Source organism: Ambystoma mexicanum, chromosome 3q, assembly GCF_040938575.1.
Source record: "Ambystoma mexicanum isolate Mex_15411 chromosome 3q, UKY_AmexF1_1, whole genome shotgun sequence".
Taxonomy (NCBI): domain Eukaryota; kingdom Metazoa; phylum Chordata; class Amphibia; order Caudata; family Ambystomatidae; genus Ambystoma; species Ambystoma mexicanum.
Genome location: NC_090926.1, coordinates 683,982,480 through 684,003,657, shown reverse-complemented (window position 1 = coordinate 684,003,657; position 21,178 = coordinate 683,982,480).

The window sequence follows — 21,178 nt, the reverse complement described above, 5'->3', positions numbered from 1 at the left end:
ATGGCCTACCGTCCTCCGTTCCCACAGGTGTCCCGATGAAAATGGTACCTCACATGTGTGGGTGCACCTACCTGGGCGCCAAGGGGAAAGCCTAAAACACAGATAACCCCAAGTCTGTTTTCACACCTGAATTTGACAATTTCTCCAGACAAGCACAACATACAGATATGGGCCTCGGATGTCCAAGCCACCAAGGAAAACAGCAAACCCCATGGATTTCCGAAAAGAAGACATCTGTGGTAATCCACAGAGGTATGATTTGTGCAAATTGGCACAGAATTTATTACCCAGATACCCCCGCAAAGTCTGAAATGTGGGAAAAAAAACACATTTTCCGCACATTTCACTCAGCTCACCCATCGAAACATGATGCCAACAACACATGGCCTACCGTCCTCCGTTCCCACAGGTGTCCCGATGAAAATGGTACCTCACATGTGTGGGTGCACCTACCTGGGCGCCAAGGGGAAAGCCTAAAACACAGGTAACCCAAGTCTGTTTTCACACCTGAATTTGACACTTTCTCCAGACAAGCACAACATAAAGATATGGGCCTCGGGTGTCCAAGCAAGCAAGGAAAACAGGGGACCCCATGAATTTCCAAAATGAAGACACCTGTGGGAATACGCAGAGGTATGATTTGCGCACATCGGCACAGAATGTATTACCCTGACACCCCCGCAAAGTCCGAAATGTGGGAAAAAACCCAATTTTCTGCACATTTCACTCGGGTCACCCATCGAAACACACCGCCAACAACACATGGCCTACTGTCCCGCGCTCCCACAGGTGTCCCGATCAAAACGGTACCTCACATGTGTGGGTGCATATACCCGGGCGCCAAGGGGAAAGCCTAAAACACAGATAACCCCAAGTCTGTTTTCACACCTGAATTTGACAATTTCTCCAGACAAGCACAAAATACAGATATGGGCCTCGGATGTCCAAGCCACCAAGGAAAACAGCAAACCCCATGGATTTCCGAAAAGAAGACATCTGTGGTAATCCACAGAGGTATGATTTGTGCAAATTGGCACAGAATTTATTACCCAGATACCCCCGCAAAGTCTGAAATGTGGGAAAAAAAACACATTTTCCGCACATTTCACTCAGCTCACCCATCGAAACATGATGCCAACAACACATGGCCTACCGTCCTCCGTTCCCACAGGTGTCCCGATGAAAATGGTACCTCACATGTGTGGGTGCACCTACCTGGGCGCCAAGGGGAAAGCCTAAAACACAGGTAACCCAAGTCTGTTTTCACACCTGAATTTGACACTTTCTCCAGACAAGCACAACATACAGATATGGGCCTCGGATGTCCAAGCCACCAAGGAAAACAGCAAACCCCATGGATTTCCGAAAAGAAGACATCTGTGGTAATCCACAGAGGTATGATTTGTGCAAATTGGCACAGAATTTATTACCCAGATACCCCCGCAAAGTCTGAAATGTGGGAAAAAAAACACATTTTCCGCACATTTCACTCAGCTCACCCATCGAAACATGATGCCAACAACACATGGCCTACCGTCCTATGTTCCCACAGGTGTCCCGATGAAAATGGTACCTCACATGTGTGGGTGCACCTACCTGGGCGCCAAGGGGAAAGCCTAAAACACAGGTAACCCAAGTCTGTTTTCACACCTGAATTTGACACTTTCTCCAGACAAGCACAACATAAAGATATGGGCCTCGGGTGTCCAAGCAAGCAAGGAAAACAGGGGACCCCATGCATTTCCAAAATGAAGACACCTGTGGGAATACGCAGAGGTATGATTTGCGCACATCGGCACAGAATGTATTACCCAGACACCCCCGCAAAGTCCGAAATGTGGGAAAAAACCCAATTTTCTGCACATTTCACTCGGCTCACCCATCGAAACACACCGCCAACAACACATGGCCTACTGTCCCGCGCTCCCACAGGTGTCCCGATCAAAACGGTACCTCACATGTGTGGGTGCATATACCCGGGCGCCAAGGGGAAAGCCTAAAACACAGATAACCCCAAGTCTGTTTTCACACCTGAATTGACAATCTCACCAGACAAGTGCAACATACAGATATGGGCCTCGGGTGTCCAAGCAACCAAGGAAAACAGGGATGCCCATGCATTTCCGAAAAGAGGACATCTGTGGTAATTCTCAGAGGTATGATTTGTGCAAATTGGCCCAGAATGTATTACCCAGAAACCCCCGCAAAGTTTGAAATGTGGAAAAAAAAACAATTTTCTGCACATTTCACTCGGCTCACCCATCGAAACACGCCGCCAACAACACAGGGTCTACAATCCCACGTTCCCACAGGTGTCCCGATGAAAATGGTACCTCACATGTGTGGGTGCACCTACCTGGGTCCCAAGGGGAAAGCCTAAATCACAGATAACCTCAAGTCTGTTTTCACACCTGAATTTGACAATTTCTCCAGACAAGCGCAACATATAGATATGGGCCTCGGGTGTCCAAGGCACCAAGGAAAACAGGGAACCCCATAAATTTCCGAAAAGAGGATATCCGTGGGAATCCGCAGAGGTATGATTTGTGCAAATCGGCCCAGAAGTTATTACCCAGACACCTCGCAAAGTCCGAAATGTGGGAAAAAAACCGCATTTTCGGCACTTTTCACTCGGCTCACCCATCGAAACATGCCGCCAAAAACACAGGGCCTACCATCCCATGTTCCCAAAGGTGTCCCGATGAAAACGATACCTCACATGTGTGGGTGCACCTACCTGGGTCCCAAGGGGAAAGCCTAAAACACAGATAACCCCAAGTCTGTTTTCACACGTGAATTTGACAATTTCTCCAGACAAGCACAACATACAGATATGGGCCTCGGGTGTCCAAGCCACCAAGGAAAACAGCAAACCCCATGCATTTCCAAAAAGAGGACATCGGTGGTAATCCACAGAGGTATGATTTGTGCAAATTGGTACAGAATTTATTAACCAGACACCCACGCAAAGTCCGAAATGTGGGAAAAAAAATACATTTTCCTCACATTTCACTCGGCTCACCCATCGAAACATGCTGCCAACAACACATGGCCTACCGCCCTCCGTTCCCACAGGTGTCCTGATGAAAATGGTACCTCACATGTGTGGGTGCACCTACCTGGGTGCCAAGGGGAAAGCCTAAAACACAGGTAACCCCAAGTCTGTTTTCACACCTGAATTTGACACTTTCTCCAGACAAGCGCAACATACAGATATGGGCCTCGGGTATCCAAGCCACCAAGGAAAACAGGGAACCCCAAGCATTTCCGAAAAGAGGACACACGTGGGAATCCGCAGAGGTATGATTCACGCACATCGGCCCAGAATTTATTACCCAGACACCCCCGCAAAGTCCAAAATGTGGGAAAATAAACACATTTTCTGCACATTTCACTCGGCTCACCCATCAAAACATGACGCCAACAACATATGGCCTGCCTTCCCGCATTCCCACAGGTGTACCGATGAAAACGGTACGTCACATGTGTGGGTGCATCTACCTGGGCACCAAGGGGAAAGCCTAAAACACAGGTAACCCCAAGTCTGTTTCCACACCTGAATTTGACACTTTCTCCAGACAAGCTCAACATACAGATATTGGCCTCGGGTGTACAGGCCACCAAGGAAAACAGGGAACCCCATGCATTTCCGAAAAGAGGACAAACGTGGGAATCCACAGAGGTATAATTTGCGCAAATCGGCCCAGAATGTATTACCCAGAAACCCCTGCAAAGTCCGAAATGTGGGGGAAAAAACGCATTTTCCGCACATTTCACTCGGCTCACCCATCGAAACAAGCCGCCAACAACACATGGCCTACTGTCCCGCGTTCTCACAGATGTCCCGATGAAAACGGTATGTCACATGTTTGGGTGCACCGACCTGGGCGCCAAGGGGAAAGCCTAAAACACAGATAACCCCAAGTCTGTTTTCACACCTGAATTTGACAATCTCCCCAGACAAGCGCAACATACAGATATGGGCCTCGGGTGTCCAAGCCACCAAGGAAAACACCAAACCCCATGCATTTCCGAAAAGAGGACATCGGTGGTAATCCACATAGATATGATTTGTGCAAATTGGCACAGAATTTATTACCCAGACACCCCCGCAAAGTCCGAAATGTGGGAAAGAAAATACATTTTCCGCATATTTCACTCGGCTCACCCATCGAAACATGCTGCCAACAACACATGGCCTACTGTCCTCCGTTCCCACAGGTGTCCCGATGAAAATGGTACCTCACATGTGTGGGTGCACCTACCTGGGTGCCAAGGGGAAAGCCTAAAACACAGGTAACCCCAAGTCTGTTTTCACACCTGAATTTGACACTTTCTCCAGTCAAGCACAACATACAGATATGGGCCTCGGGTATCCAAGACACCAAGGAAAACAGGGAACCCCATGCATTTCCGAAAAGAGGACACCCGTGGGAATCCGCAGAGGTATGATTTGCGCACATCGGCCCAGAATTTATTACACAGACACCCCCGCAAAGTCCAAAATGTGGGAAAATAAACGCATTTTTTGCACATTTCACTCGGCTCACCCATCAAAACATGACGCCAACAACACATGGCCTGCCGTCCTGCATTCCCACAGGTGTACCAATGAAAACGGTACCTACATGTGTGGGTGCACCTACCTGGGCGCCAAGGGGAAAGCCTAAAACACAGGTAACCCCAAGTCTGTTTTCACACCCGAATTTGACACTTTCTCCTCACAAGCGCAACATACAGATATGGGCCTCGGGTGTCCAAGCCACCAAGGAAAACAGGGGACCCCATGCATTTGCGAAAAGATGACAAACGAGGGAATCCACAGAGGTATAATTTGCGCAAATCGGCCCAGAATGTATTACCCAGAAACCCCTGCAAAGTCCGAAATGTGGGAAAAAACGCATTTTCTGCACATTTCACTCGGCTCACCCATCGAAACACGCCGCCAACAACACATGGCCTACTGTCCCGCGTTCTCACAGGTGTCCCGATCAAAACGGTACCTCACATGTGTGGGTGCATCTACCCGGGCGCCACGGGGAAAGCCTAAAACACAGGTAACCCCAAGACTGTTTCCACACCTAAATTTGACACTTTCTCCAGACAAGCGCAACAAACAGATATGGGCCTCGGGTGTCCAAGCCACCAAGGAAAACAGGGAACCCCATGCATTTCCGAAAAGAGGACATCCGTGGGAATCCGCAGAAGTATGATTTGTGGAAATCGGCCCAGAATTTATTACCCAGACACCCCCACAGGTTCCAAAATGTGGGGAAAAAAACGCATTTTCCGCACATTTCACTGAGCTCACCCATCGAAACATGCCGCCAACAACACATGGCCTACTGTCCCACGTTCCCACAGATGTCCCGATGAAAACGGTACGTCACATGTGTGGGTGCACCAACCTGGGCGCCAAGGGGAAAGCCTAAAACACAGATAACGACAAGTCTGTTTTCACACCTGAATTTGACAATCTCCCCAGACAAGCTCAACATACAGTTATGGGCCTCGGGTGTCCAAGCAACCAAGGAAAGCAGGGAACCCCATGCATTTCTGAAAAGAGGACATCTGTGGTAATCCACAGAGGTATGATTTGTGCAAATCGGCCCAGAATTTATTACCCAGACACCCCTGCAAAGTCTGAAATGTGGGAAAAAAACGCATTTTCCGCACATTTCACTCGGCTCACCCATCGAAACACACAGCCAACAACACATGGCCTACCGTCCCGCGTTCCCACAGATGTCCCAATGAAAACAATACCTCACATGTGTGGGGAACCTACCTGGACGCCAAGGGGAAAGCCTAAATCACAGATAACCCCAAGTCTGTTTTCACACCTGAATTTGACAATTTCTCCAGACAAGCGCAACATACAGATATGGGGCTCGGGTGTCCAAGCCACCAAGGAAAACAGGGAACCCAATGCATTTCCGAAAAGAGGACATCCGTGGGAATCCGCAGAGGTATGATTTGTGAAATTCGGGCCAGAAGTTATTACCCAGACACCCCCGCAAAGTCCAAAATGTGGGAAAAAGAACACATTTTCCACACATTTCACACGGCTCACCCATCGAAACATACCGCCAACAACACATGGCCTACCGTCCCGCGTTCCGACACGTGTCTCGATGAAAACGGTACCTCACATGTGTGAGTGCACCTACCTGGGTCCCAAGGGGAAAGCCTAAAACACAGATAACCCCAAGTCTGTTTTCACACCTGAATTTGACAATTTCTCCAGACAAGCACAACATACAGATATGGGCCTCGGATGTCCAAGCCACCAAGGAAAACAGCAAACCCCATGGATTTCCGAAAAGAAGACATCTGTGGTAATCCACAGAGGTATGATTTGTGCAAATTGGCACAGAATTTATTACCCAGATACCCCCGCAAAGTCTGAAATGTGGGAAAAAAAACACATTTTCCGCACATTTCACTCAGCTCACCCATCGAAACATGATGCCAACAACACATGGCCTACCGTCCTCCGTTCCCACAGGTGTCCCGATGAAAATGGTACCTCACATGTGTGGGTGCACCTACCTGGGCGCCAAGGGGAAAGCCTAAAACACAGGTAACCCAAGTCTGTTTTCACACCTAAATTTGACACTTTCTCCAGACAAGCACAACATAAAGATATGGGCCTTGGGTGTCCAAGCAAGCAAGGAAAACAGGGGACCCCATGCATTTCCAAAATGAAGACACCTGTGGGAATACGCAGAGGTATGATTTGCGCACATCGGCACAGAATGTATTACCCAGACACCCCCGCAAAGTCCGAAATGTGGGAAAAAACCCAATTTTCTGCACATTTCACTCGGCTCACCCATCAAAACACACCGCCAACAACACATGGCCTACTGTCCCGGGCTCCCACTGGTGTCCCGATCAAAACGGTACCTCACATGTGTGGGTGCATATACCCGGGCGCCAAGGGGAAAGCCTAAAACACAGATAACCCCAAGTCTGTTTTCACACCTGAATTTGACAATCTCACCAGACAAGTGCAACATACAGATATGGGCCTCGGGTGTCCAAGCAACCAAGGAAAACAGGGATGCCCATGCATTTCCGAAAAGAGGACATCGGTGGTAATTCTCAGAGGTATGATTTGTGCAAATTGGCCCAGAATGTATTACCCAGAAACCCCCGCAAAGTTTGAAATGTGGAAAAAAAACCAATTTTCTGCACATTTCACTCGGCTCACCCATCGAAACACGCCGCCAACAACACAGGGTCTACCGTCCCACGTTCCCACAGGTGTCCTGATGAAAATGGTACCTCACATGTGTGGGTGCACCTACCTGGGTCCCAAGGGGAAAGCCTAAATCACAGATAACCTCAAGTCTGTTTTCACACCTGAATTTGACAATTTCTCCAGACAAGCGCAACATACAGATATGGGCCTCGGGTGTCCAAGGCACCAAGGAAAACAGGGAACCCCATAAATTTCCGAAAAGAGGATATCCGTGGGAATCCGCAGAGGTATGATTTGTGCAAATCGGCACAGAAGTTATTACCCAGACACCTCGCAAAGTCCGAAATGTGGGAAAAAAACCGCATTTTCGGCACATTTCACTCGGCTCACCCATCGAAACATGCCACCAAAAACACAGGGCCTACCATCCCATGTTCCCAAAGGTGTCCCGATGAAAACGATACCTCACATGTGTGGGTGCACCTACCTGGGCAACAAGGGGAAAGCCTAAAACACAGGTAACCCCAAGTTTATTTCAACACCTGAATTTGACACTTTCTCCAGACAAGCACAACATACAGATATGGGCCTCCGATGTCCAAGCCACCAAGGAAAACAGCAAACCCCATGGATTTCCGAAAAGAAGACATCTGTGGTAATCCACAGAGGTATGATTTGTGCAAATTGGCACAGAATTTATTACCCAGATACCCCCGCAAAGTCTGAAATGTGGGAAAAAAAACACATTTTCCGCACATTTCACTCAGCTCACCCATCGAAACATGATGCCAACAACACATGGCCTACCGTCCTATGTTCCCACAGGTGTCCCGATGAAAATGGTACCTCACATGTGTGGGTGCACCTACCTGGGCGCCAAGGGGAAAGCCTAAAACACAGGTAACCCAAGTCTGTTTTCACACCTAAATTTGACACTTTCTCCAGACAAGCACAACATAAAGATATGGGCCTCGGGTGTCCAAGCAAGCAAGGAAAACAGGGGACCCCATGCATTTCCAAAATGAAGACACCTGTGGGAATACGCAGAGGTATGATTTGCGCACATCGGCACAGAATGTATTACCCAGACACCCCCGCAAAGTCCGAAATGTGGGAAAAAACCCAATTTTCTGCACATTTCACTCCGCTCACCCATCAAAACACACCGCCAACAACACATGGCCTACTGTCCCGGGCTCCCACTGGTGTCCCGATCAAAACGGTACCTCACATGTGTGGGTGCATATACCCGGGCGCCAAGGGGAAAGCCTAAAACACAGATAACCCCAAGTCTGTTTTCACACCTGAATTTGACAATCTCACCAGACAAGTGCAACATACAGATATGGGCCTCGGGTGTCCAAGCAACCAAGGAAAACAGGGATGCCCATGCATTTCCGAAAAGAGGACATCTGTGGTAATTCTCAGAGGTATGATTTGTGCAAATTGGCCCAGAATGTATTACCCAGAAACCCCTGCAAAGTTTGAAATGTGGAAAAAAAACCAATTTTCTGCACATTTCACTCGGCTCACCCATCGAAACACGCCGCCAACAACACAGGGTCTACCGTCCCACGTTCCCACAGGTGTCCTGATGAAAATGGTACCTCACATGTGTGGGTGCACCTACCTGGGTCCCAAGGGGAAAGCCTAAATCACAGATAACCTCAAGTCTGTTTTCACACCTGAATTTGACAATTTCTCCAGACAAGCGCAACATACAGATATGGGCCTCGGGTGTCCAAGGCACCAAGGAAAACAGGGAACCCCATACATTTCCGAAAAGAGGATATCCGTGGGAATCCGCAGAGGTATGATTTGTGCGAATCGGCCCAGAAGTTATTACCCAGACACCTCGCAAAGTCCGAAATGTGGGAAAAAAAACGCATTTTCGGCACATTTCACTCGGCTCACCCATCGAAACATGCCGCCAAAAACACAGGGCCTACCATCCCATGTTCCCAAAGGTGTCCCGATGAAAACGATACCTCACATGTGTGGGTGCACCTACCTGGGCAATAAGGGGAAAGCCTAAAACACAGGTAACCCCAAGTTTATTTCAACACCTGAATTTGACACTTTCTCCAGACAAGTGCAACATACAGATATGGGTCTCGGGTGTCCAAGCAACCAAGGAAAACAGGGAACCCCATGCATTTCCAAAAAAATGATACACGTGGGAATCCGCAGAGGTATAATTTGCGCAAATTGGCCCAGAATTTATTACCCAGACACCCTCGCAAAGTCTGAAATGTGGGAAAAAAACGCATTTTCCGCACATTTCACTCGGCTCACCTATCGAAACACGCCGCCAACAACACATGGCCTACCGTCCCGCGTTCCCACACGTGTCCAGATGAAAACGGTACCTCACATGTGTGGGTGCACCTACCTGGGTCCCAAGGGGAAAGCCTAAAACACAGATAACCCCAAGTCTGTTTTCACACCTGAATTTGACAATTTCTCCAGACAAGCACAACATACAGATATGGGCCTCGGGTGTCCAAGCCCCCAAGGAAAACAGCAAACCCCATGGATTTCCGAAAAGAGGACATCTGTGGTAATCCACAGAGGTATGATTTGTGCAAATTGGCACAGAATTTATTACCCAGATACTCCCGCAAAGTCTGAAATGTGGGAAAAAAAACACATTTTCCGCACATTTCACTCGGCTCACCCATCGGAACATGATGCCAACAACACATGGCCTACCGTCCTCCGTTCCCACAGGTGTCCCGATGAAAATGGTATTTTACATGTGTGGGTGCACCTACCTGGGCGCCAAGGGGAAAGCCTAAAACACAGGTAACCCAAGTCTGTTTTCACACCTGAATTTGACACTTTCTCCAGACAAGCAAAACATACAGATATGGGCATCAGGTATCCAAGCCACCAAGGAAAACAGGGAACCCCATGCATTTCCGAAAAGAGGAAACCCGTGAGAATCCGCAGAGGTATGATTTGCGCACATTGGCCCAGAATTTATTACCCAGAAACCCCTGCAAAGTCCGAAATGTTGGGAAAAAACGCATTTTCCGCACATTTCACTCGGCTCACCCATTGAAACACACCGCCAACAACACATTGCCTACTGTCCCGCGCTCCCACAGGTGTCCTGATCAAAACGGTACCTCACATGTGTGGGTGCATATACCCGGGCGCCAAGGGGAAAGCCTAAAATACAGATAACCCCAAGTCCGTTTTCACACCTGAATTTGACAATCTCCCCAGACAAGTGCAACATACAGATATGGGCCTCGGGTGTCCAAGCAACCAAAGAAAACAGGGATGCCCATGCATTTCCGAAAAGAGGACATCTGTGGTAATCTTCAGAGGTATGATTTGTGCAAATTGGCCCAGAATTTATTACCCAGAAACCCCTGCAAAGTCCGAAATGTTGGGAAAAAACGCATTTTCCGCACATTTCACTCGGCTCACCCATCGAAACACGCCGCCAACAACACAGGGCCTACCGTCCCACGTTCCCACAGGTGTCCCGATGAAAATGGTACCTCACATGTGTGAGTGCACCTACCTGGGCGCCAAGGGGAAAGTCTAAAGCACAGGTAACCCCAAGTCTGTTTCGTCACCTGAATTTGACACTTTTTCCTGCCAAGCGAAACATACAGATATTGGCCTCGGGTATCCAAGCCACCAAGGAAAACAGGGAACCCCATGCATTTCCGAAAAGAGGAAACCCGTGAGAATCCGCAGAGGTATGATTTGCACACATCGGCCCAGAATTTATTACCCAGACACCCCCGCAAAGTCTGAAATGTGGGAAGAAAACGCATTTTCTGCACATTTCACTCGGCTCACCCATCAAAACATGCTGCCAACAACACATGGCCTGCCGTCCCCCATTCCCACAGGTGTCCCGATGAAAACGGTACCACACATTTGTGGCTGCACCTACCTGGGCGCCAAGGGGAAAGCCTAAAACACAGGTAACCCCAAGTCTGTTTTCACACCCGAATTTGACACTTTCTCCAGACAAGCGCAACATACAGATATGGGCCTCGGGTGTCCAAGCCACCAAGGAAAACAGGGAACCCCATGCATTTCCGAAAAAAGGATACACGTGGGAATCCGCAGAGGTATAATTTGCGCAAATTGGCCCAGAATTTATTACCCAGACACCCTCGCAAAGTCTGAAATGTGGGAAAAAAACGCATTTTCCGCACATTTCACTCGGCTCACCTATCGAAACACGCCGCCAACAACACATGGCCTATGGTCCCGCGTTCCCACACGTGTCCAGATGAAAACGGTACCTCACATAGGTGGGTGCACCTACCTGGGTCCCAATGGGAAAGCCTAAAACACAGATAACCCCAAGTCTGTTTTCACACCTGAATTTGACAATTTCTCCAGACAAGCACAACATACAGATATGGGCCTCGGGTGTCCAAGCCACAAAGGAAAACAGCAAACCCCATGCATTTCCAAAAAGAGGACATCGGTGGTAATCCACAGAGGTATGATTTGTGCAAATTGGCACAGAATTTATTACCCAGACACCCACGCAAAGTCCGAAATGTGGGAAAAAAAATACATTTTCCGCACATTTCACTCGGCTCACCCATCGAAACATGCTGCCAACAACACATGGCCTACCGCCCTCCGTTCCCACAGGTGTCCTGATGAAAATGGTACCTCACATGTGTGGGTGCACCTACCTGGGCGCCAAGGGGAAAGCCTAAAACACAGGTAACCCAAGTCTGTTTTCACACCTGAATTTGACACTTTCTCCAGACAAGCACAACATAAAGATATGGGCCTCGGGTGTCCAAGCAAGCAAGGAAAACAGGGGACCCCATGCATTTCCAAAATGAGGACACCTGTGGGAATACGCAGAGGTATGATTTGAGCATATCGGCACAGAATGTATTACCCAGACACCCCCGCAAAGTCCGAAATGTGGGAAAAAACCCAATTTTCTGCACATTTCACTCGGCTCACCCATCGAAACACACCGCCAACAACACATGGCCTACTGTCCCGCGCTCCCACAGGTGTCCCGATCAAAACGGTACCTCACATGTGTGGGTGCATATACCCGGGCGCCAAGGGGAAAGCCTAAAACACAGATATACCCAAGTCTGTTTTCACACCTGAATTTGACAATCTCCCCAGACAAGTGCAACATACAGATATGGGCCTCGGGTGTCCAGGCAACCAAGGAAAACAGGGATGCCCATGCATTTCCGAAAAGAGGACATCTGTGGTAATTCTCAGAGGTATGATTTGTGCAAATTGGCCGAGAATGTATTACCCAGACACCCCCGCAAAGTCCGAAATGTGGGAAAAAAAGGCATTTTCGGCACATTTCACTCGGCTCACTCATCGAAACATGCCGCCAAAAACACAGGGCCTACCATCCCATATTCCCACAGGTGTCCCGATGAAAACGATACCTCACATGTGTGGGTGCACCTACCTGGGCAACAAGGGGAAAGCCTAAAACACAGGTAACCCCAAGTTTGTTTCAACACCTGAATTTGACACTTTCCCCAGACAAGCGCTGTTAGGCAGAAACCTGTGCAGTTCCCTTGGGGAACACTGCAAAAGATTTAAGACTACAGGTAGAGCAGTAAACCCCTTTGGTAGCAGTCTGTACCACCCAGATTTACCTGGTAGCTGTGGCTGAGCAGTCAGACTTCTCTCAAGAAGAGTTAGGCAGTATGCAAAGTATACACAATATGTACCCAGACACAATAGCACAAGCAAACACTGACCAGAGCTTGGTTTCAAAAGTATATAGTTATTTATTAAACACACATAAGTTGAAAACACTCTAGCAAAGTATAGTAAAAACACAGTTATAATGAAAGCAGTTTCAACCCTTACTCCTATCTAGCCAATTCTAAGTTAACACCACATAATTAAAACAGAGGTGAGTGCTTAACGTTAGATGACACTCTAGTAGGTTCAAGAAAGGGATAAAAGAAACAGAAATAGGTTAAACACACCACTCTAAGGTCCAGAACACTTGCAATAGGCTCAAAGAAGCACAAAGTCACAGGTGAGCAAAAGTCACTAGGCAGGGCCCACTCTTAGAGTAGCCGGAGCGAAAATGTGCCCAAGATCACACTGTTATTAGGGATTCAAAGTCTTGCAAAGAGTTAGAAAGAGGTTAGAGTGGCTTAGAAAGTTTAGCCAGGGTGTTCCAGGCACTCCCAGGTTCGAAAGCCGGGGGCTAAATCTACCCCGTACAGTCGGTGGCAAGGGAAGCCAGGCGGAACACGGTACCTTAAGCGAAAAGGGTCCTCCAGCGGTGGCAGTTGTTCCAGGCAGTGGCAGCAAGGCTCGACGTCGGTCAGGGAAGAAGAAGTTCTCGCTGAAGAGTAGAAGAAGAGGGTCGTTGCACTGCCCGGGAAGAAACCAGCCGCGGAGTCCTCCGGTTAAAGGGTTGTACCGACTTTCGTGGTTGGGGTAAAAGTGGTGGGGTTCCGGTTGCCGGGGTGCTTGGCACTGGCAAGGCGGCCACGAGATACCTCGAGAAGCGAAAAGAAGGCGAAAACTGGTTGTCCCCACCAGTCAAGGGAAGGAGCCACTCCGTTAAGAGTTCTCCTCGGTCGTCGGGAAAAGTGGTGAGACGGTTCAGCAGGGCTCCACCGGGTGGTGTCGTCGAAGCAGGTTGGCTCAGCTCTTCCCTCGTCGGATTCTTGGTCCTGTGGCGACTTCTGAAGTCCCAGTCCCCAAAGCCCTGCTTTTATGCAGCAAGCCCCCATTCACCCAGCCTAGCTGTCACTCAAACATGCTAAGTGGTGAGCCGGGCGGCTCACCACTTGGGCCAATCAGGACGGAGTGCGACTTGAGTTACCAAGGTAACTCAGTCCAGGGTGCCTAAATCCCCCTCCACCCCTCCTAAGTACCCCAGACAGAGTGGCACCACTTTGGAGGGCTTCTGTGGAGAAGCCCGCCAAAAGTGGAACAAAGGGCTCCACTTTGGGTCAGAGTTACAGAGGCGAACACCAACGCCATTTTAGAATCAAGTTTTGGCAAAAAGTCCCAACCGGAGTTATAAAAAGAAATATATAAACCGGCGGTATGTTTAAGGCTACCGTAAATAAATAATTAAATGTGTTAGCCTAAAACAATGGGAAATCCCATAGGGAAATATTCGCGGTCGAATATAAAAAGTAGTTTCCACTGCCACCAGCCAAAACTCGATCAGGGGGGACGGAGACGTGCCCCCTCGACTAACAGACCCTGGGGCAATCGAATTGCCCCAGCCAGTACGTCCACAATATGATGGTTTGTACTGGTTCTGTTCAGGATTCAAGACTAGCAAAGTCTTTGGTGACTTTACATGCCCTGGGAGACAGTAGTCAGTCCCAGGGTATGGAGTCTATGTTGGGGAGTCCCTAGGACACCCCTGGGTCACGGCACAGAGGGTGCTGTGTAACCCACATCACAAAAATACATGAGGCCCTATGGAGTAAAAGACCCCATAGCCCATTCAACACAAGGTTTAACCAAGAAAACACACTTCAACATGTCCAAGAGTGAGGGTAAAAGAGTCTCACTCTTGGCAGGAGAAAAAAATTAAACCCCAGAAATCCAGCAAAGCTGCTGGGGGACTCACTAGGTAGGGAAATTCAGCCTAAACAGAGAATTCTCCCTAACACTCGCCCCCCCCAGACTAAGGGACAGGAGGATTTAATCCACTCCTGGATGAACCTCATACCTCTAGTCGATGATATACATCCTAGAGAGTCCATCAGCATTTTGATGGTGACACCCTGACCTATGTTCAATGGAGAACTCAAAGGTTTTCTTTTGTAAGCTAACGGACCTACAGACCCTTTGAGGAACATCAGTCTTTTTGTTATAGGGGATCTGGTTGACCAGTCCCTCAGAAGTTGGTACAACTTCTGAACCTATGTTAGGCTTTTTCAAGGGGTCCTTATAAAGGATTCCCTTAGATCTAGAGGGGCCTCCAAGGTTCCTCACCACCTCTCTTGTGGGAGCAGGTTGGGTCTTAGGCCTCTTGGTTGGAGGGGTTGGGGTTAGGCAATGTACCTGCTTCCCTTTCCTCTTAGATCTACCCTTACCTATTTTAGGAGTTTCCCCCCTAATATTAGGATTTGAGTTGGGGTCTTCAGTAGAAGGCCCAACAGTCTGAAGGTTTTTGGCCTTAGACTTTTCTTTTCTGGTTTTCCACCAGCACTGAGAATTACCAGTTCTCTCAGGTCCAGATAGGGGCCTAGTTGGTCTATCCACCTCTTCCTCAGAAGCAGGGGGAGTCCGAGACTCTGAGACTAGGGGAACAAGGGTGGAGCTTGGTTGGGGCTCCCATGTTCCTAGCATACTATCCTGAAATGTGCCTGGGTTAGAGGTCAACTTACTAACACCAGGGCTTGTAGTGGGGTTCTCAGTAGAGGGTCCCACAGGCTTAGAAGGGTCCTTCAAGGTAGCCTGTCTAGCCAATTTGGTTAAGTTCTGCTTCTCCCTACTGGGAGGCCTGGGGGTATGTGACACTACTCCTAGAGTTCTTAGGTCATTCCCTAACAGGACCTTCCCAGGTACCTCAGTCTGAACACTGACAGGGATCCTCACTGTCATGTTGTTACACTGAATGAGGGCTGGTAGGATAGGAACCATTTGGACAGGGCCTCCAGACATCTTAGTGGGACCTTTGGGTGCTTTGGCCACATCCTCAGGTTGAAAGAAGCTTTCATCCACTACTGTTCTGCTGGCCCCAGTGTCTCTCCTGGCAGGAGTATCCTGGCCATTGACAAGAACACTGTCCACATAATACACCTTAGAGTTAACAGGTAGGGAGTTATACACAACCCTATTCTGGGGACTAACCAGACCCATAGGCTCTAAGTTTACAGTTGCTTGAAGACCCAAGGGTTCTTCAGCAAAGAGTTCAAAGTGGGCACTAGCCATCTGTACTTCATCCTCAGGAGTGAAGGCTAAGGAGACTGTGCTGATCCCTGCAGGTTTACCCTTGCACTTGGGATCTCCTTTGATATGGTCAGTACCCTGACAGACATAGCATTGTCCAAATGCTCTCTGGAAGGGTGGCTTGCTCTGACCTCCTTCTGGCTTGTGGCCAGAAGGTACACTAGCCTGATTAGGTTTCCCATGTGGCTTACCCTGGTTATTTTGTGGTTTGGGGCCCTCTTTGGGATAGGAATTATTAGAATTCTCTTTGGAGTCCTTCTTAGACTGTTTTTCCCCATCCTTCTTCTGAGTTACCCCAGAATCCTTGTGAGTGGCCCTGTTGGCAACCCACAAGTCAGCAGCCTTAGCTAGTTTCCGGGAATCCAATTCCTTGGAATCAGCCAAGTGTTGCCTGAGCTCAGGAGAGCAGGCATCATAAATAGTCTCCAACATAAACAAATTCTTCATACCTTCATAAGTGTTCACCTTGTAACCCTTAATCCATCCCTCTAAGTTTTTCAAACATTCACTCACCCAGGTAGCCCAAGGGGTACCATCATGCTTTTTGAGGTTCCTAAACCTCTTAAGATACTGGGAAGGGGTTTTCCCAAACCTAGCTATCAAAGCTAGTTTCACACATTCATAGTCCTTCCTATCCTCCTCCCCCATCTCCATTACCACATCAGTTGCAACAGGGGGAAGCCTAGAGAACAACCAGGTGAGTAAGTCATTTCCTGTGATGTTCTGGAGCCCATGATTATATTCAAACAGAGACAACCAATCCAACACATCCAACTTAGGCTCATACATACCAACCAATTCTTTAGGCATCCGGGGTCTTTTAGGACTGGAACTTCTAGAGGAGCCAGAGAGAGAAACATTCTCAACAGATAATTTCTTCATTTCTAAGTCATACTTGAGCTCCATTTCCCTTAGCCTTAGTTCTTTGTCAGTTTGAGCATTAAGTTTCTTATACTCCAATTCTAGCTTCATTTTCTCCAGTTCAAAGTACTGAGGACTAAATGTGGGACCTGGTAAAGGTCCAGTAGGCACAGCAGGTAGAGCAGGCAGAGGCCTAGGGGGGACAGTTACAACAGCCTCACCCTCCTCTTCTGACTCTTCCTCAGAATCATCAACATTTTGCTCCATGTTAATTTCAACACTGTCATCTACAGTTGCTGGAGTGGTAGGTTCCTCTGAACCATCACCCAGACTTTGGTTAGCTAACAATCTTTCAATCAGCTCCATTTTCTTGCCCTTAGTCAGGAGATCCTTATGTTTACAGAGCACTCTTAAACAATCAGCAGTTTTGGCTGCAAGGGACTCTTGACTATAGCTTTCTATAACTGACATGTTAGAGGTTTTACTTTTTCAGTGCTAAGCTTTGTGGTTAGTTGCACTAAGGTATCTAAAGCACAATAAAATGTATACTCAATACAAATCCCACCGCTGTACACCAGTGTTAGGCAGAAACCTGTGCAGTTCCCTTGGGGAACACTGCAAAAGATTTAAGACTACAGGTAGAGCAGTAAACCCCTTTGGTAGCAGTCTGTACCACCCAGATTTACCTGGTAGCTGTGGCTGAGCAGTCAGACTTCTCTCAAGAAGAGTTAGGCAGTATGCAAAGTATACACAATATGTACCCAGACACAATAGCACAAGCAAACACTGACCAGAGCTTGGTTTCAAAAGTATATAGTTATTTATTAAACACACATAAGTTGAAAACACTCTAGCAAAGTATAGTAAAAACACAGTTATAATGAAAGCAGTTTCAACCCTTACTCCTATCTAGCCAATTCTAAGTTAACACCACATAATTAAAACAGAGGTGAGTGCTTAACGTTAGATGACACTCTAGTAGGTTCAAGAAAGGGATAAAAGAAACAGAAATAGGTTAAACACACCACTCTAAGGTCCAGAACACTTGCAATAGGCTCAAAGAAGCACAAAGTCACAGGTGAGCAAAAGTCACTAGGCAGGGCCCACTCTTAGAGTAGCCGGAGCGAAAATGTGCCCAAGATCACACTGTTATTAGGGATTCAAAGTCTTGCAAAGAGTTAGAAAGAGGTTAGAGTGGCTTAGAAAGTTTAGCCAGGGTGTTCCAGGCACTCCCAGGTTCGAAAGCCGGGGGCTAAATCTACCCCGTACAGTCGGTGGCAAGGGAAGCCAGGCGGAACACGGTACCTTAAGCGAAAAGGGTCCTCCAGCGGTGGCAGTTGTTCCAGGCAGTGGCAGCAAGGCTCGACGTCGGTCAGGGAAGAAGAAGTTCTCGCTGAAGAGTAGAAGAAGAGGGTCGTTGCACTGCCCGGGAAGAAACCAGCCGCGGAGTCCTCCGGTTAAAGGGTTGTACCGACTTTCGTGGTTGGGGTAAAAGTGGTGGGGTTCCGGTTGCCGGGGTGCTTGGCACTGGCAAGGCGGCCACGAGATACCTCGAGAAGCGAAAAGAAGGCGAAAACTGGTTGTCCCCACCAGTCAAGGGAAGGAGCCACTCCGTTAAGAGTTCTCCTCGGTCGTCGGGAAAAGTGGTGAGACGGTTCAGCAGGGCTCCACCGGGTGGTGTCGTCGAAGCAGGTTGGCTCAGCTCTTCCCTCGTCGGATTCTTGGTCCTGTGGCGACTTCTGAAGTCCCAGTCCCCAAAGCCCTGCTTTTATGCAGCAAGCCCCCATTCACCCAGCCTAGCTGTCACTCAAACATGCTAAGTGGTGAGCCGGGCGGCTCACCACTTGGGCCAATCAGGACGGAGTGCGACTTGAGTTACCAAGGTAACTCAGTCCAGGGTGCCTAAATCCCCCTCCACCCCTCCTAAGTACCCCAGACAGAGTGGCACCACTTTGGAGGGCTTCTGTGGAGAAGCCCGCCAAAAGTGGAACAAAGGGCTCCACTTTGGGTCAGAGTTACAGAGGCGAACACCAACGCCATTTTAGAATCAAGTTTTGGCAAAAAGTCCCAACCGGAGTTATAAAAAGAAATATATAAACCGGCGGTATGTTTAAGGCTACCGTAAATAAATAATTAAATGTGTTAGCCTAAAACAATGGGAAATCCCATAGGGAAATATTCGCGGTCGAATATAAAAAGTAGTTTCCACTGCCACCAGCCAAAACTCGATCAGGGGGGACGGAGACGTGCCCCCTCGACTAACAGACCCTGGGGCAATCGAATTGCCCCAGCCAGTACGTCCACAATATGATGGTTTGTACTGGTTCTGTTCAGGATTCAAGACTAGCAAAGTCTTTGGTGACTTTACATGCCCTGGGAGACAGTAGTCAGTCCCAGGGTATGGAGTCTATGTTGGGGAGTCCCTAGGACACCCCTGGGTCACGGCACAGAGGGTGCTGTGTAACCCACATCACAAAAATACATGAGGCCCTATGGAGTAAAAGACCCCATAGCCCATTCAACACAAGGTTTAACCAAGAAAACACACTTCAACATGTCCAAGAGTGAGGGTAAAAGAGTCTCACTCTTGGCAGGAGAAAAAAATTAAACCCCAGAAATCCAGCAAAGCTGCTGGGGGACTCACTAGGTAGGGAAATTCAGCCTAAACAGAGAATTCTCCCTAACAAGCGCAACATACAGATTTGGGCCTCGGGTGTCCAAACCACCAAGGAAAACAGGGAACCCCATGCATTTCCGAAAAGAGGACATCCGTGGGAATCCGCAGAGGTATGATTTTTGCAAATCTGCCCAGAATGTATTACCCAGACACCCCCGCAAAGTCCGAAATGTGGGAAAAAAACACATTTTCCGTACATTTCACTCGGCTCACCCATCAAAACATGCCGCCAACAACACATGGCCTGCCGTCCCGCATTCCCACAGGTGTCCCGATGAAAACGGTACCACACATGTGTGGCTGCACCTACTTGGGCGCCAAGGGGAAAGCCTAAAACACAGTTAACCCCAAGTCTGTTTTCACACCCGAATTTGACACTTTCTCCAGACAAGCGCAACATACAGATATGGGCCTCGGGTGTCCAAGCCACCAAGGAAAACAGGGAACCCCATGCATTTCCGAAAAAAGGATACACGTGGGAATCCGCAGAGGTATAATTTGCGCAAATTGGCCCAGAATTTATTACCCAGAAACCCCTGCAAAGTCCGAAATGTTGGGAAAAAATGCATTTTCCGCACATTTCACTCGGCTCACCCATCGAAACACATCGCCAACAACACATGGCCTACTGTCCGGCGCTCCCACAGGTGTCCCGATCAAAACGGTACCTCACATGTGTGGGTGCATATACCCGGGCGGCAAGGGGAAAGCCTAAAACACAGATATACCCAAGTCTGTTTTCACACCTGAATTTGACAATCTCCCCAGACAAGTGCAACATACAGATATGGGCCTCGGGTGTCCAGGCAACCAAGGAAAACAGGGATGCCCATGCATTTCCGAAAAGAGGACATCTGTGGTAATTCTCAGAGGTATGATTTGTGCAAATTGGCCGAGAATGTATTACCCAGAAACCCCCGCAAAGTCCGAAATGTGGAAAAAAAACCAATTTTCTGCACATTTCACTCGGCTCACCCATCGAAACACGCCGCCAACAACACAGGGTCTAGCGTCCCACGTTCCCACAGGTGTCCCGATGAAAATGGTACCTCACATGTGTGGGTGCACCTACCTGGGCGCCAAGGGGAAAGTCTAAAGCACAGGTAACCCCAAGTCTGTTTCGTCACCTGAATTTGACACTTTTTCCTGGCAAGCGAAACATACAGATATTGGCCTCGGGTATGCAAGCCACCAAGGAAAACAGGGAACCCCATGTATTTCCGAAAAGAGGAAAACCGTGAGAATCCGCAGAGGTATGATTTGCACACATCGGCCCAGAATTTATTACCCAGACACCCCTGCAAAGTCTGAAATGTGGGGAAAAAACGCATTTTCTGCACATTTCACTCGGCTCACCCATCAAAACATGCTGCCAACAACACAGGGCCTGCCGTCCCACATTCCCACAGGTGTCCCGATAAAAACGGTACCACACATGTGTGGCTGCACCTACCTGGGCGCCAAGGGGAAAGCCTAAAACACAGGTAACCCCAAGTCTGTTTTCACATCCGAAT